This window comes from Coenobita brevimanus, chromosome 64 (assembly GCF_032717465.1).
Source record: "Coenobita brevimanus isolate Jiangsu-jjx chromosome 64, ASM3271746v2, whole genome shotgun sequence".
NCBI lineage: Eukaryota > Metazoa > Arthropoda > Malacostraca > Decapoda > Coenobitidae > Coenobita > Coenobita brevimanus.
The window spans coordinates 19873842-19892575 of NC_137017.1; the positions used below are offsets into that span (position 1 = coordinate 19873842).

An 18734-nucleotide genomic window follows, 5' to 3' on the forward strand; every position below is an offset into this window, starting at 1 on the left:
ACTTCACTTCCACTCTGTCTTACTCTTTTCACCTCTTTCCAGAACATTTTCTTACAGTCCCTCCACTTTACACTCAAATTCCTTCCAAATTCGTCATCCACTCTCTTCTTACTCTCTCTTACTAATCTTTTCACCTTTCTCTTTCTTTCTACATATAACTCTCTCTTCCGCCTCTCAACTTCTTCCACGCCCCTATTTCTCATCCATTCATTGTATGCTTTCTTCTTTTGATAGATGAAAGGTAGTATTAATAGGTTTGAAGATGTCATATTTATGGGAGCGAAGTGCAGAGTGATAATGTGTAGCATGGGCTATTACAGACTCAGACTTTACTGTACAGTAGTCAGGGGCCTTATACAACCCAACTGCGGATAGTGAGCAGACAGGGGTTCCTGGACAAATAAGGCTGACAGGAGTTGACACACTAAAGAAGAAATAGCGGATGTGATTTAAACGGGCATGGTGCCCTTGGCGTTTGGGGGCCGGAACAAAGGTACAAGCAGGTTGTACTGAGAAGTTACGGACTAAGTCAGATTCGCAATGAGCAACTCTACCAGGAAAAATTGTTAGGAGGTACGCAGCACAAACTCGAGAGTTGGGTGTGAGAAAGGTACATCTGTCGAGGTCACTGGAAGAGGTGAAGGCAATATAGAGATGATCATGGGAAAGAGGGAAGTACTCTGAGGTGACAGAGGCTTGTACCAGGGAATTATTGTACCAGAAGGGAAAGGGAATGATGTGAAAGAGGTCGAATGTGATAGAAGAATGAATAGGGATATGAACAATTATATCTTTAGTAAGGAATGTGGCCTCTAGGATTGGGTAGTAGTGTTCTAAAGAGGAAAATTAAACCACAGGAGACAAGTCGAAGGTTGAGTGAGCCCATTCCAAGGTAGAGCGAAGGACAGAGAGAGGTACTAAATTTAGGGTGACACGACCATCAACAGTATTGACCAAAATACGAATTAAGCTAGAAACCTGGGAGACAAGAGAGTCCAGAGAAACCTGCAAATTATCTACATGTAATTTTACATATTTTAACTCTGATACAATATTTACCTTCGATACTTCATGCTTAAGAATTGACGTAAAATTAATTAAGGTATCTGTAACATCATGTAAATGATGTGTGATCTCTTGTAGCATAGAATGTTGAACATTTAACACCTTTTCCTGGGACTCTAGAGCATTTGCTAATTGAAATAAGTCTTCCTTCAATCCAGAAAGGTCATGGGCAGTCGCTACGCCAAATAATCCGCACAGAATTTCTCCACCAAAATCAACGGGTCCACGTTTCACTCGTGAGCGGCCCACAGGTGTTTGGTTAGGGAAGGAATCTTGGAGATGGTTGAACTGATAACGAATATAGTCCAACTTCCAGCAGATGGGTAGGTAGAGTGGGTACCAAAATGTGTCTGTGGGATGTTGATTTTTAACCCATTCACTGTGTCAGTGTTTGTTTACATGTAGATCCAGTGTGCGGCAGTTTACAAATGCTTAGAAAAAAATATTAGAAAAAAAAATGTTGTCGTCAAAAGATAGAGAAAAAATCCCGAGTTCAATGGTATATAACACAATATAGCAAACAAAAACATTATCTCTGATACAGGTCCGTGAAGTAATAAATATTCCCTGTGTGGTTTGCCAGGCGAACGATGTGATGGTTGTACTACGTTGTCAGTGTCAATCTTGCGATCAGATATCGTGTATCTCAGCACCAGAACCATCATTGTCATCATCTGACAACGTATCACTATCATTACTACACTCATCCAGAGATTTCATGCAATATTTGCTTGGGCTGCTGCTAGCGGTGGCATGAAGATTTCATACCTTTACCTTCGGCATTTTGTAGGTAACTTAGCTGAGCTCTGCACGTCATAAAAATGCATAATCTATGTATGGCAATATTCTATAGGGTGCCATGAGTTGCCAGCTGATTTATTTTGTGCCATTTCTGATGGCAGATTTTTGAAAGCAGAAAATCATATATGATACAGCCGCAGTCAGAGCCATTTGGACTCGGATATCATATATGATACAGCCGCAGTCACAGCCATTTGGACTCGGATATCATATATGATACAGCTGCAGTCAGTGGGTTAATACCTGACAGGGGTCCCTGCAGGTCCTTTAGCTTACGTGCAAAGTCAGGTAGGGCGATGGCCACGGCGGCCAGCAGCTCTAGGTCGTGGTGCAAGGAGACTACATCCTTCACCACCATTACCTCACCTCCTGCGCCAACCAAGGCCCCAGGCCCTACGACACCATCATCCTCACCCGATCCAGACCCGACCAGAGTCAGCACTGCCAGCACGTAGACCCACAGCATCTTGTCTATACAGTGAGTTGATTTTATAGGTGATGATAATGCAGATGGTGACGAGAGTGTGAGATGATAGGGTTATGCAAGAGACTTGGTGGCAGAAAGCAATTTGGCACGATAGTTATTAATAGTAGGGAAAGGTTGAGTAGGAGTGTCAGAAGAAGGACTTAGAGAAGAGGACGAAGGTAGAGTTAGAGACGAGGAAGAAGGTTGAGTATGAGTTTGTTGTGGAGAAGATGTGGTCTCTCCCAGTGGCTCCTCCAGGATTATGCGTTTTGATGCATGTTTGATATCAATTGCATGCACCCATGTCGTCTCTGCCTTGTACACATCTCGTAATTCGAATTTATTACCCTTACAAGATATGACATGGAAGGGACCCAAGAATTTACTCTTTAGATTTGAATCTCTGTCATGATCTAGGACAATAACTAAGTCACCTACTTGGATGGTAACATCTGTGGCAATGGCCTGTTGTTACATACAATCTCCTCATTTGTAAGGGCCAGATTATCCTGAATGTATTTATGAATTTTCTGGAAGTTGGACAAGTGAACTCGCACGTAGTCATCGTAGTTGTAGATCGGATCAGGTTTGGATTGCAACATTGAATAACACAGTCTTTTGTCAAAGCCATAGATTACAAAGAATGGTGTTTCACCAATTGACTTACTGATGGATGAATTAATTCCCACTGTCACTAACTCAAGAGTTGCCATTGATCGCCAGCTAGTTCAATATGGAAGTCGGGCTACTCATTCAGAGACCACAGAAATCGCACATCTTTAAAAATATCTCCCGTGATATTTAATGATATACCGTACATAAGTTCTTCATGATATTATTCTTTAGTAATTATACTAATTTCCTAGATATGCTTTAATGCAGTAAATGCAGGAAAACGTTACTATAGAAGTCGTGAAAGCACACCGGGTGTGACAGCATTCGTCACATATTTACAAGTCTCATAGGTGCACATTTTGTTTGAAACCCATATAATTTAGCTTTCTAAAAGAACAATGCTTCATCTCCAAAATGCTGAAGAATATCTACAAAGTTTTTCATATGAAAATTATACAATGTTTAAAGCCGAAATCGTACAGAGACAAGACCGCTGGCCGAAATCCGACGATGCCGAGGGCGCCAAAATACCGTACAAAAACTCAAAACAACATGCCAGTGGTGTACCCTGAACAGGGTATGCCTCTTGACTTCAGGAAATACATCATTCTAGGCACTGTCCATTTTTCTCTGCAACGGTTTTCCATGATCTTTGTACAGTAGGTCCAGCGGTGCAGTAGACACACGTGAGTTTGTTATTGTTTATAATCAACGTACGATCTTTAGCCGTGTCGTGTTAATATTTCTTCATGAAGAATCGTTACATGTTTCGCATAACACTTTATTTTGTTTTGATTGACACATACATGAAATGGATGTAAAATAAAGCTTATCGATATTTAAGGAGGGAAAGAATAATAACCGTCCCCAAACCGAGATGGTAGACTCAGCTCACCATTTCTTTATTTCCTTGACTATAATACAGCCTCTCTTCCTTGTAGCAGTGACTAAAATAATGTTATAATTTCTCCCTTCCTTTTAGTGACACAGAGGGCACATAAAATGAACAGAGTTTAGTAGACCAACTTTGATGGCGAAAATTAAATAATCTGGTGAAGAGTGGCAGTTTTTCCTTGGTTAGTGACATCAGGAATTGAAGCAGCTACCTGCGGAATCCACTCATCCCAAGTGGAAGTCTGATCTCCCACTATGTGACGCAGACTCTCCAATATCTTCCTATTCTGGCTCTCCACTAGGCCATTCGAGGCTGGATGATGGGCCACTATATTGCATTTCTTAATTCCTTATTGAAGACAAATTTCTTCCAGTACTGAATTATTGAACTCTGACCTGTTATCAGTTAAAATTACATCTGGTGTTGTGAAAGGGCAAATTACTGAATTAATAAAGGCATGTGCCACTGCGTTAGCAGATTTTTCACGCAATGGAGCTAAGAAAACAAATCTAGAGAAATGATCGACTACCACTAATAGATAGACGAAGCCAGGTTCTGTACGAGGCAGCTTCAGAAGATCAAGAGAGACAGTTTGCCAAGGTTTTGATAGTACTAAGTACTGCAATATAGGAGCAGGTTGACAGGGTGTCCCCTTATGACAGGCACATGATAAACATGCATCGCAGTGCACTTCTATATCCTTTCGCATAGTGGGCCAGTAATATGACAGACATGCTTACCATAAGCTTCTGTCTTTGCCAGGGTGTGATGCATGAGGGGAGTCACAAGAAGGAGTGTTAATGTTATCTTTAATATAAGGATGTGAAACTATGGTGTGGCATGAAAATGAAATGTCAAGAGTGAGAGCAGTGAAGCTGGGACTGCTGAGGAATGTACGTGGAGCACAGAGAGTGGATGGGTTACGAAATAATGTGATTCGTGAAAGATGCAGAGTGAGGAAGTCTGTGGACACCAGAATCGAAGAGAGTGTACTGAGATGGTCATGTGGAGAGAATGGATAGCAATAGAGTGGTGAAAAAGGTATATCTGAGTGAATTTGAAGGAGGGAGGAGGCACGGTAGGCCAAGAAGAAGGTGGAGGGATATGGTGGATGAGTATGTGAGGAAGAGAGGTATGGAAGTAGGTGAGGCTAGGGGACTGTCAAGAGATCGTGCTGGCTGGATGAATGTTGTGAGAAGTGCATGATAGGGATTTGGCACCCTTTTTTTAAACATTCTCTCTCCGAAGAGTGGACTAGCTACTGAAGTTTGGGAGGTCATCATGCCTCATGAGCCATTATAATTGGCCACAGGTACTGTAGCAATGTCCTGACTCTCCAGCTAGTGTGTTAAGTTGATGCCGAGAACTTTGAAGGTATGAATGGGTGGGTAGCTCATTGCACTTGGCATTCTGTTGATAGTCTTGTTTTTATGCTTAGTGAGTTCTTCCTGGATCCTAACCACCCATTTTCACTTTTAGTAGGACGTAAGGATGGAGTGGAGAGGTATATGAGAGAGGGGTGTGTGAGTTGGGAGAAAGGCAGTGAAATGGCGGGGGACAGGGCAACGTGGAGGCGATTTGTTTGTGGCCACCCCGTAAGGGATTAAGGCATCTGGCAAGAGATAGATAGGTAGATAGTAAGGGTATGGTGATTATGAAAAAACTGGTTACCATATCAGTAAACTTGCATTCTTTTTTTCCTTGAAATATAAAATTTAAGAGATTGGAAGACTTTACCTTTTGGTGTACAAACTGGTTTATAATGTTAGAAAAAATGTAATGCTTTCTGTTTGAATACCAGTGTTGAAGCTGTAATTAAGTACAGATGATCCTCTTGGGGCAGCATAGGATTGGATGATGGATGGATAGTTCTTTGTAAACACAGCCCATATTTGCAATTGCCTTTTTAAGTATTTTTCATTAAACTAGAATTTTTTTTAATGATCATAAAACAGATGTTTTAAGTGATTGTCAAAATTTGCAGGATGGGAGGTGCGTTCCTGGTGCTGGGAGCACAGAAGTTGAGCTCAGTCGGCAGGTTGAGCAGTATGGATCACAGTGTCCTGGCCTTGAACAGCATGCCATCAAGAAGTTTTCTGAAGCACTGAAGATTTTCCCGAAGGTAAGTGATGGGAAATACTACAGTACAGGTATGCACCGCTTAACATCCTTCCACACAACGTCCATTCGCTTTATCATCTGGGGACCAGTAAAACTATACTGTACAGTAGGGCACTAGGTTCTGTGTGTAATAGGGACCTTGGGAGAGTGGCCATGTGCAGTTTGCCACAAGGGCGTGGGAAGTAATTCCATCTTGTGCGGTGTGTGTGATAAATGGGTGCATAAGAGATGTAGTGGTATCAGAGGTAGACTGCGAGATAATGCTGATTTTATGTGTACGGCGTGCCGGGGTGAGCAGGTGGAGATCGTCAGACGTGAAAGAATTGAACTTGCTGGTGAATCTCTTGAGTGTGTGGAAGAGTTTTGTTATTTAGGAGACATGTTGTGTGCTGGAGGTGGGGCTGGAGCTAGCTCTGTGGCTAGGGTGAGAAGTGGTTGGAAGAAGTTCAGGGAGCTCTTGCCTCTCCTGACATTGAGGGGGCTCTCCCTACGTGCTAAGGGGTCTTTGTATGCAGCGTGTGTTAGGAGTGTAATGCTGTATGGCAGTGAGACCTGGGCAGTGAAGGAGGAAGACATTCGCCGGCTCAGACGTACAGAAATGACAATGATTAGGTGGATGTGCAGTGCGTCCCTGCGTCCAAGGCCTGGAGGGGCTGGGTTTACAATGGAAGAGTTGAGAGGTAGGATGGGACTGGAGTGTATTGGTGTTGTGATGAGGAGAGGTAGATTGAGGTGGTTTGGACATGTGGAGAGGATGGGGGATGATAGTTGGGTGAGGAAGGTGAGAAGTGTTAATATTGGGGGTGGGGTTATGAGGGGTAGACCGAGAAAGACATGGGACGAGGTCATTAAGTGTGACCTTAGGGTTAAGGGACTGAACAGGGAGGCTGCAATGGATCGTGCAGCATGGAGAGCCGCCATTAGGTGACCAAGGCCGACACATGCAAGCATGTTGGAGCCTTTAAAAACGAAAACGAAACGAAAACGAAAACGAAAAACGCCGCCAAAGTTGATTCTACCAAAGGAGTCATTGAGTGTATGGGAAATGAGCCTATAGGAACTGGGCCCTTAACAAAACTCACCCCCCTAGTTATTTCCTACTTTAAATACATCCTAAAGTTACTTGATATGTTGCTGTTAACACATTAAATCTTAAAGTAACATTAAATTTACAGTAAAACATAAAAACACCATAAAATACAATAGCCAACCCCATGAAGCCGTGAACTCTGGAGTGATGCAGTTTTATGTTTCTTTGCAAGTTCATCATAAAATAGGCGGGCTTGGTCTTGAATTTCGGGTCCTGACACATTACTGCCTTCCCAGATCCTCCTATTCAACCACTGTATCAAATAATTCTCAACTGCTAGCATAATTGAGCTGTACTTGGTCATTGTTTTCATTCGTCAACCTCCAGCGCCTGGTTCAAAACACTTCTTCATAAGGGGTAGATTGGCTTTAAGATCATTAGCTGTTTTCTCGTACTACACACAGTCGGCTTAGGCACATTATACATTTTGCATATTGCAGAATTACGAACACCTTTACTCTACCTCTGCCATGATTTTATTTTTTAACTCGTCATCATACTTGCGTTTTTTCACCCCCTGGCAGTAGTCACGCTTGGCCTCCAGGTTCACACCTTCTTACACCATTTCTACTATCACTCGATCCACCTCTGGCATCACTTGAAGCACAAGATGACATATTTCCATCAATTACCAATGAAGGAAGCGAGAGTGTAACACTTAACTTGTGGACACACTTAACACGTGCAGGAAACAGGCCAAAACTGATTGTTGGCGCTGTGGTCACCATGGAAAGAATCCGAAAATTGTGGTGGCGTAGGGCGTGAAAGTGCGTTTTTTAGTCACCAGTGTGCAGTCACAGGAATATTGTATTTGATGGCTGCCGGGAAAGTGCGTTTTGCCAGTCTGGATGCCGTGAAACCTGGTGCCCTACTGTAATAGAATTTAAAAAAATAATAATAATAAAAAAAAAAAAAAAGTAAAACCCAAAGAACGGGACATAGTAGATGTATGTGGACGCAAAGCAGTGTTGCTACTTGACAGCCAACCAGCATTCCAAAACAAAACAATTATGCTGCCAGCCGTCCGATATGCAGTACATGTATAAACACTACAGATATACTGTAATACTGTTCATGTCTTCATATTTTTCTTTTTTTTTCCCTGCTTGCATAAAAGCAGTAAAAATATACCAAAAAACAGTACAGTAAAACCTCGATTTAATGGCATTCATTTTAATGGCAACCCCAAACTAACGGCAATCTCCCGAGGAATTTTTATTCAAAAAAATTTAAAAAATTCCCCCAAAATGGGAAAAAATTAGAAAGAAATTCAAATGTGGCGGGTGCTGCGTGCATCTTGATAGTCTCTTTGCAGTTTCCTGCCAACTGTGTATGTTTATGCTCACCCAGTCTTCCTCCCGCCTAGCCTGACCCCAAAATGAAAAATCACACAGCACGTCATACGAGGTTTGCCAAGGATATGATGGTAAATCGGAATGGTAACGTGGTAAAATTGCCGACGATACCAATGGCATTTGGAATTCATCTGGATGGCTTCCTGCCGAGGATACGAAGGGCAAAACAGCATGACCAAAACCCAGGCGACTCAACAGATAGTATATCGTACTACAGCACTGAACATTTAGCCTAACACTGAATACGTATTAATATTTTAGAATAAATATCAATCGTTTTGAAACCCTTATAAAGAGTTAATATTTCCTATACCTAGGAATCTGTGATGTCGATAAAATAATCACGTGTTTACAACTGAGGACTCCACTGCAGCTAGACTTACTGGTACCAGACGTACTGCTACCAGTCGCCACCTGAAAACATCACAACAACAACTCCCAGATAATGTGATGTGATGTATACTTCTCATCGTCATGTGTTTGTAAACAAAGTTGCTTCTCCTTATTCTCTGCCGAGTCAGCGACAGTGATCACTTTCCACAGTCGTGAGACGGGGCTCTGGCAACAGTGTGAGAAGCATGTCTTTTGCCGAGGATACGAGGAACGTGTGTGATAGCGTCCAAGTTTCGTTCCACTTAAATCTTCCTCGGCCATTCCTGATACGAGATATCGTATGATACCCCCTTAACTTACCTGGAGTACTGTACTTACTTGGATATAAATTTTTTTTATTGATTTTGTATGTCTGCACATGTTTATATACTTAAAAATGTTAAAATGTGTTAGCGTGAGTTCCGGGGGTATCAATAGGTGTAAGCCCCAATCTAACGGAATTTGTTTTTTTTCGGCATGCTCGGGGCCCCCTAGGGTGCCATTAAATCGAGGTTTTATGGTAAAAAGTTTTCTGACAAGCAGTAAAATGTTTACCATATAACTGTGTCATCAACACCAGCTACAGGCAGCCGTGTCCAGTCGCATATTTTATAGGCTGTGTATTATTGTCTTAACCTGTTGCGTCCAACGTATACTGTATTTCCACCGACCCTTCTCCCAGTTGGGCATTTCAGAGAAAATCACCTTTTTTTAAACCTTAATATCTCAGCTAATACTTAACCAAAAATAAAAAACTAAGTGTTATCATACCAATCCTTCAACTTCAAGCTGATTGCCTCAGATTGTCTGTGAAGTGCATGTAGTCAGAGAGAGTGAGTTGGGAAAGGGAGCAACTTCATTTTTTTTTTTTTTCCATGTGAGTGGCTGAGGTGTGGTGGCACAACTAAGGCTTATACTAGCCCTCCACAATAATAACACTTCCAGAATACAGTACACCCTCATTATCGACGTTTTTTTTATTGACGGATTTGATTATCGACGTTTTTTTTTTTCTCCTGGGAGTTAAATTATTATTATTAAAAAAATAAAAAAATAAAGAATTGTATTGGCACCCCCTAGCAAGTTTGCGCGCCATCCTTCCAGGTGTCTCTGGCTGCTCGCAGCATGTTCCCGCCGACCCAACAAACAACAGCATCAGTACACATTTGTCTGTTGTTCTCATATCGTGTTCGGCCACATCTATCGTGCTTTCGCGATCATCAAGGCTCCGAAGCCCCTTGTAACACTCCAACTGGAAATAAGGCAGCTAAGAGAGCAAGGAAAGTACTTACCTTGGAAGTAAAGAACGAAATATTACAAAAACTTAGAAGTGGAATGAGCTATGCAGCGGTTGGTCGCGAGTATGGCATGAATGAGTCCAGTGTTCGTGGCATAAAACGGAGAGAAAAAGAAATTAAAGATGCTCTGGCTTCGTGCACACCAGGATCGGCTAAAGTAACGATGCATGTGAGAGATGATGCCTTGGTGAAAGTGGAAAAGGCCAGCAAGGGCTGGTTCGAGAATTTTAAGAAAAGGTATGGCCTACATAACATTAGGATGACTGGTGTAGCAGCTTCAGCAGATCAGATAGCAGGAGAATCGTACCCACGTGACTTTGCTGAACTTATAAGGGAGAAAGGGTACAGGCATGAACAAGTGTTTAATGCGGACGAAACACCCCTGTGGTGGAAGAAAATGCCTAAAAGAACGTACATTTCGAAGAAGGAGAAAAGTGTGCCAGGCTTTAAAGCAGCAAAAGATCGTGTGTCTGTGCTGTTGTGTGGTAATGCAGAAGGACATATGATAAAACCCATGCTCCTGTATCATTTGTTATAATGTTAAAGACGAGTTGGATTTTTTGTCAATAAAGGATATTTCTTGCAAAAGTTAGGCAGAGATTAAATATGAAATATACGAGCATAAGGAGAGTTGAATTTTCCTAAAAGAAGATCCTAGCAAAAGCTAGGCTAAGATTCATCTTTGATAGCATAAACTGCCATACAGTCGTGAAAATTTAGGTCTGGGAGAAATGGAATATCAAGAATGAAAGGAAGCTCTTGAGAATGAAAGTAAATAGGAGAGCGTAGTCTCTCTGGTATGAGCTAGCAGCACTGGCGTGTGTTGTGAAGATCGGTGCGAACAGCTGATCTAACGTAACACTTGCCCCACACTCTCAGTTATTAGAACGTATGAATGACCACCACTGCTGCTTTCGTTTTTTTTTTTTTTTACATACTCGGATATGTAAACATATGGATGGCTACAACTGCTGGTTTTGCCTTTTATTTTTAGATGAAGTGAGGTGTAAGTGGAGAGAGAAGTGATGATACAGCAGCCATTACAAGTTGAGGTCCAGTGTACGACCACTATGCATCAACATCAGAGATTATGCTATTTTTTCCATAATTCTTTACTTAATATAAGTAGTTTTATTATGATATTCAGTTTTTCAATTGCCTAACTAATTTATATCTAAGAAACACTAAAACTAAACTCCATATTACATACGAGTGATTGAAGGGATATTAAAATATATAAATAAAGGGTACCTGACCAGACGAAAATCGGTATCGACGGTTTTAGGCATCGACGGGTATCTTAGGTACCTATCCCCCGTCGATAATGAGGGTGTACTGTACTGCAATCCACTACAAACACCATTTCCATGTAGGTTTTTCAAAAGTGTGGCGTGAGATAGTTTGTGAGTGTGGTTATTATAGCAGCGACCTTAAGGCTTGCTGTCTCAGCCCACCCACAGCCCCATGTGCCTTCTCGCCTCACCACCGCTCCACCATGCCTCCACCAGCGCCTTACACCACACACATGCACACAAACACACACATGGAGATGTATGTTTGGCTTGATTATTACTCGATTTGGCTTGATTATTACCGCTGTGCCGCTAGAAGTCTTGGTATTACTACCACTACTACAAGTGCTACTACTACCACTACCACTACTACTACTACTACATAAAACCTAAATAATAAATATTGTGAACAAAATAGTTATCCACTTACTATCCATGATCCTCCATATTTTCCACTATAACAGAATATTTTTTTCCTGTGATTTGTACTTTTTCATCATAACAAATATGTCTATCTATCTATCTATCTATAGCCCGACGCCCTAATCCCGCAAAGGGTGGCTGCAGACAAAACACCTCCAAGTCGCTCTGTCACCCACCATTTGACTACCCTCCCCCCAACTCACCCCCCCCCTCCCTCATATACCTCTCAACTCCATCCCTCCACCTCATCGTCGGTCTACCTCTCCCTCTCCCTCCCTCCACCTCACCTACATACACCCTCTTAGTCAGTCTTTCATTCTCCATTCTCTTCACATGTCCAAACCACCTCAGTGTATTTCTCCTAATCTTCTCAACCACATCCACATCCACCCCACAGCGTTCCTTCACTTCTTCATTTGTCAACCTGTCCCTCCATGTCACTCCACATGCTCCTCTCAAGTAACTCATTTCCACTGCTCTCACTCTTGACTTGTTCCCCTCTTGCAAGGTCCATGCCTCGCTTCCATATGTCAGGGTAGGGATCACAATACTATCATGCAGTGACTTAACAAATATGTACACACACAAAAACTTTTAGTAAAAAGTAAGACACTGATTTCATCATGGAATAAACTTTCTGCTTCCATTATCCACATAGATATATGGAGCGCTGGTGCGAGGCTTGTCCCACCGCGCTTCCTCCTCCCTCCCTTCTCCACCTCCTCCCTTTCTCCACTCCCTACCTCCTCATCCATCTCTTCATCCGTGCCAATATCACTCTCTCCAGGATCGTCAATACCCTCTGAACCATTCCCATCATCAGAAATAGCAGATGAATGCACAGGGGGAGACGATGGGTGCACAGGATTCACGTGATCCACTCTCCTCATGTGACACATAAATATCAACACTCATCGTGGCTGTCGCTTTCCTCAGAGGAAGAAGTCAATTTCATCACTCACAGTTGGTAATAACGTCACCTCGAGTTCTCTCCCAGTTGCACTATCACTAAGGCCTTTTCTTTTCTGGCCTTTGGACTTCATTGGTGTTGAAGTCGGCGGCTGCAGGCGCTCAGCCAAGGATCCGGACAAAGGGAAAACCTTTTGTGTAGGTGTATCCATTACGGAGGTACCCAGATGACTGGAACGTGACTCAGATGTGTGCAGGAGAGTTGCCAGTTGCTGCGTGTGGTGGGAATAACCCATGGAATGTTCAAACAATGATGCCAAACACTAGACCATGTATACGTGCCACCCAGACATCTCTGGGTCATCACATAAAATGACACCCACACGCCATATGTTAATTTGGGCCCTTTACACTGTACTGTACTGTACTGGTACTTTAAAAGTAACATAAAGCACAGTATATACAATATAACTGTATATATAATAAAATATACAGCATACAGTGCACAAGTAATGGTGGTCACTTAACGTCCAGATCACTTAACATCCTATTTTTCAGATAATATCGTGGACGCTAAATGGCACATGGCTGTACTGTGCAGGTGGGAAGTAAAATTCCCAAGTATTAAACAGTTTAATCATAGTGATGACAGTTTTCAGAGAGAATGTTAGCTGAGAATGGTTCATCAGCAGTCTTCCTTGCTATCTTTTTCATATTGTCATAATCTGCTCATACCCTTGACAGGAGCTGCCTAGTATGAGCCAGCCAGTCTGTTTCAGCTATCCTCTGTTCTATTGTCTATATGTAAATAGTTTTGTGATAACATGAGCTGAGGAAAAGGATGGTAATTTATCCATCTATCCGTCTATCTATTGCCAGAAGGCGGTGGCTCAATCGGTAGAGTGGTGGCCTGCAGTCCTACCGGAGCCAGGTTCAAATCCCGGCTGGGGCAGGGAACAGTTTAAGGATTTGAATTCCATTGTTTTCGTTTTCGTTTTTAAAGGCTCCAACATGCTTGCATGTGTCGGCCTTGGTCACCTAATGGCGGCTCTCCACGCTGCACGATCCATTGCAGCCTCCCTGTTCAGTCCCTTAACCCTAAGGTCACACTTAATGACCTCGTCCCATGTCTTTCTCGGTCTACCCCTCATAACCCCACCCCCAATATTAACACTTCTCACCTTCCTCACCCAATTATCATCCCCCATCCTCTCCACATGACCAAACCACCTCAATCTACCTCTCCTCATCACAACACCAATACACTCCAGTCCCATCCTACCTCTCAACTCTTCCATTGTAAACCCAGCCCCTCCAGGCCTTGGACGCAGGGACGCACTGCACATCCACCTAATCATTGTCATTTCTGTACGTCTGAGCCGGCGAATGTCTTCCTCCTTCATTGCCCAGGTCTCACTGCCATACAGCATTACACTCCTAACACATGCTGCATACAAAGACCCCTTAGCACGTAGGGAGAGCCCTCTCAATGTCAGGAGAGGCAAGAGCTCCCTGAACTTCTTCCAACCACTTCTCACCCTAGCCACAGAGCTAGCTCCAGCCCCACCTCCAGCACACAACATGTCTCCCAAATAACAAAACTCTTCCACACACTCAAGAGATTCACCAGCAAGTTCAATCCTTTCACGTCTGACGATCTCCACCTGCTCACCCCGGCACGCCGTACACATAAAATCAGCATTATCTCGGAGTCTACCTCTGATACCACTACATCTCTTATGCACCCATTTATCACACACACCGCACAAGATGGAATTGCTTCCCACGCCCTTGTGGCAAACTGCACATGGCCACTCTCCCTCGTCTTTGACAGTACCGCCACCAACCCTAGATATCACCACTTTTGTTTTATCTGCATTTGCCCTTAAACCCTTTTGCCCCATACCATCTCTCCACTTCCTAAACCTTTCCTCCGCCTCCCTTTCATTCTCTGCAATCAACACCAAATCATCAGCATACAACAACTCCCACGGGAGTCCGTTTCTAAAGTCACGTGAAAGGGCTTCAAGTACCATGATAAACAATATGGGACTCAAGACTGACCCCTGATGCACACCAACATTCATGAAAAACTCATCACTCAAATCTCCATTCACTCTCACCTGGGTGTGAGCACCCACATACATGGCCATAACCACCCTAACCAGCCACACTTCTCCAAGCCAAGCTTTCTCATTGCCCACTTCACCACCTGTCTAGGGACTCTGGCAAAGGCCTTTTCCAAATCAACAAAAACAAAATAAAGATCCCTTCTCCTGCCAATATATTTTTCCTGAAGCTGTCGAACAATGAATATGGCATCAGTGGTCCCCCTACCTGACATAAACCCAAACTGCATCTCATCAATATTCACTCTTTCTCTAATAATCATACCTTCAAAAACTCTCTCCATTACCTTCATTATCTGATCTAAAAGCTTTATACCTCTATAATTTCCTCTTTCCAGGGCATAACCCTTCCCTTTATACACATTTACAATTACACTCTTCAGCCAATCATCTGGGACAACACACTCATAAATAATCCTATTTATCAGGTCAGTGACTAAACTCACCCCTATATCGCCTGAGGCCTTCAACATTTCGGCAGTCAACCCAGACACACCTGCTGCCTTCCCCACCCTCATCCTGCCTATTGCCTCACTCACAGTAGCAGTATCATTCAAAGGCCATGGGCCAGACACTGGATCTGCTGGCTCCAAACCTTCCCTGTCCCAGTCAAACTCCTCATTCAACAACCGGTTATAATGCTCTCTCCATGCATCTTTAATATCCTCACTGTTCACCACTACCCTTCCTTCATCATTCTTCACACACTGCTCACCTATGATGTCCTGATTATCCCTCTTCACCTGACCTGCCACCCTAAATATATTTTTCCTTTCCCCATGATTTAGGTTATCAAGTAATTGTCTCTGTGACTCAGACTTTGCCCTATATACCTCTCTCCTAGCCCTACGCTTGGCAGCCAAATATTCCTCTTTGCTACCACCCTTCTTCCATTCCCGGAAAAGCCTTCTTTTCTCCTTAATTGCAGCTTCTGCACCCTCATCCCACCACCAAGTTACTTTATGTCTTGGTGGTTCTCTTGTCCAGCCGCATGTTACATCAGTAACTCTCAAGAAATTGTTCTTGAGGGCTCTGTACTGTTCATTAACGCCTCTGTCTACAGCTCCCTGTTCAGCCACCACTCTCCTCAACTCGCTATAGAAGGCATCCCTTACTACTTATAAAAAGAAAGAAAGAAAAAAAAAAAAAAGCAGGCTTTACAGGTACTGATCTACCAGAAGACCCACAGACATGTCTTAAAAATACCCCTGATAATACCAACGCACCAGTCCTGTATGAGACAGCCCTAGCATGTATTCAATATGGACAGTGGGTGTTGGCGCTGAAGTGGTGACATTCGGAGGTGTATGAAATGTAGGAGGACTACTGGGCCTTGAGAGCATGCTGTGAAGCCTGTGCCCTGAGTCGGATACAAAAAAATAAAAAAGCCTCAGTCCTGTAAGGGATGACCACAAACAAATCACCTCCATGTTGCCTTGTCCAGTGCCACCTCACTGCCTTGCTCCCAGCTCACACCCCCCCTCTCTCATATCCCTCTCCCCCCCCTCCACCTCACTTTCCAAACACTGCCCTCTCTCATTAGGGTCACTCCGACATCCACTGCCATACCTTGTATCTCTTTTATGATCCCATCCAGATACAGATTGAACAACCATGGGGACATGAGACGACCCTGTTTCAATCCAACATTCAGATAGAAAAATTCACTCACTTCACTATCCACACGCACTGCAACTTGGCCCCCTCATACATACTCTTCGCGGCATTCAACAACTTCCCCTTCACTCCATATATCCTTAATACTTTCCACATTCCTTGTCTATGCACCCTGTCATATGCTTTCTCCAAATCAATGAAGGCCGCATACAACTTCTTTCCCTTCTCTAGAAACTTTTCCACTTAAGACCTAAGAATGAATATCTGATCTACACAACCTCTTCCCATCTTAAAACCTCCCTGTTCTTCTCCATCAAATTCCTCAGTTATTTCCCTAACTCGGTTGATAAATATCTTACCATATACTTGTCCTCTTACACTAAAAAGACAAATGCCCCTGTGATTACCACAAACTTCTTTTTCCAGTTTTCCTTTGTACAGGGGAATATTTATACCTGACTTCCAATCTTCTGGGACTCTACCTTCCTCCCAGGCCAATCTGCACACCTTCCATATCCATTCAACTACTATCTCTCCCCCATGCTTCAGTGTTTCACTACACACTTCCTCAATTCCTGGGGCTTTCCCCATTTCCACTTTCTTCATTGCTTCCACTACTTCTGTCCTAATGATTCCATCGTCTCATCTCACCTCCCTCTTCCTCCCAGCCATTCCACAACCACTTATACTCGCATTACTTTCATTCTCAATGTTCAACAATTCCTTGAAATGTTCTCTCCATCTGCTCACTTTTTCTCTCTTCTCCACTAGCAATTTACCATTTTTATCTTTCACTCCCTGACTTACTTCTTTGTCACCCTGTCTGACTCTCTTTACCTCTTTCCAGAACATTTTCATACATTCCCTCCACTTTATACTCAAAGTCCTTCCAGATTCCTCATCCACACTCTTCTTACTCTCCCTTACTAATCTTTTCACCTCTCTCTTCCTCTCTACATGTAACTCTTTCTTCAGTCTCTCAACTTCCTACATGCCTCTATTTCCCATCCACTCACTATATGCTTTCTTCTTTTGTGCCACAGCCTGTCTCACCTTTTCATTCTGCCATGCTGTTCCTTGCACTCCCATTCATCTTCCCTTCACCCCACACAACATCTCACATGCTACACAGATTTCTTCTGTGAATAGCACACCTCTTTCATCTCCCCCTCCATCTGCTCCATATCAGTTACTCGGTCGCTTATCCACTTCTCTCATATGTTCTGCCTTTTTTCCATCCTCCTTTCAACCTTTCTACCCTCCTTGTATGGACTACTTCCTCCTGTCCTTCCCTTCTCCTCCTCGTCCATCTCATTTGAACCTTGACTTTCACCCCCACCAAGTGGTGGTTAGAAAGTCCTCTCCCCAACCTCTATGTTTTTGCATTCATTACACACCTTCTCATTCTACCATCCACACATGCATAATCAATCATTGCCTTCCGTTCATTCAGTTCATGATCCTCCCTTCTCATCACTTGCCACGTATATCTGTGGATCATATTGTGTATAGAGAGGGTATTGGCAGTAAGCAACCTCTTCCCTGCACAATTTCCACTAGAGTACTGCAATTCTCATCCACTTCTGCAAGCACATCCCACTCACCAACTACTCCATCCACCTTCACATTCCCCTCTTTTCCATTCATATCTCCAGTCAAAAACTCTCTAATTCCTTTCAAACTTTTCCATGCATGCTTCCACATTGGACCAGAACTCTTCTTCCATTCTGCCTGCATGATATTGCATTGGAACACACACACACACACACACACACACACACACACACACACAGATTGAAAAAGTTCAAAGGGCCGCTACAAGATGGATACCAATCTTAAGGGACCTAAGCTACGAAGAAAGACTAAATAAACTGAATCTACCAACACTACAGGAGAGAAGGAAAAGAGGTGACATGATAATGCTATATAAATGCATATCAGGAAAGGAGAAAATAGACATAAATGATTACTTAACATATGGAGAAGCATCAGCAAGAGGACACTGCAAAAAATTGCATAAGAAGAGAAGTGATAATGACGTAAGGAAATTCAGTTTCCCAAACAGAGCAATTGATCAATGGAATGCACTACCGAATGAAATAGTGTGTGCCAAAACAATTCACAAATTTAAGGATATGTACGATAAATATGGTTTAAGTCACGGGACAGTACGAGCTTGACTCATTCCTGTAAAGATACAATTAGGTAGGTAGGTAAGGTAAGAACACACACACACACACACACACACACACACACACACACACAGATAGATAGATAGTTTATTGA

The 18734-nt window shown here is 42.9% G+C and overlaps 1 pseudogene; it reads left to right on the forward strand.

Moving 5' to 3' along the window:
- LOC145404702 (T-complex protein 1 subunit theta-like) overlaps positions 1–18734 on the forward strand; it is a 205137-nt pseudogene that overhangs the window by 109699 nt on the left and 76704 nt on the right.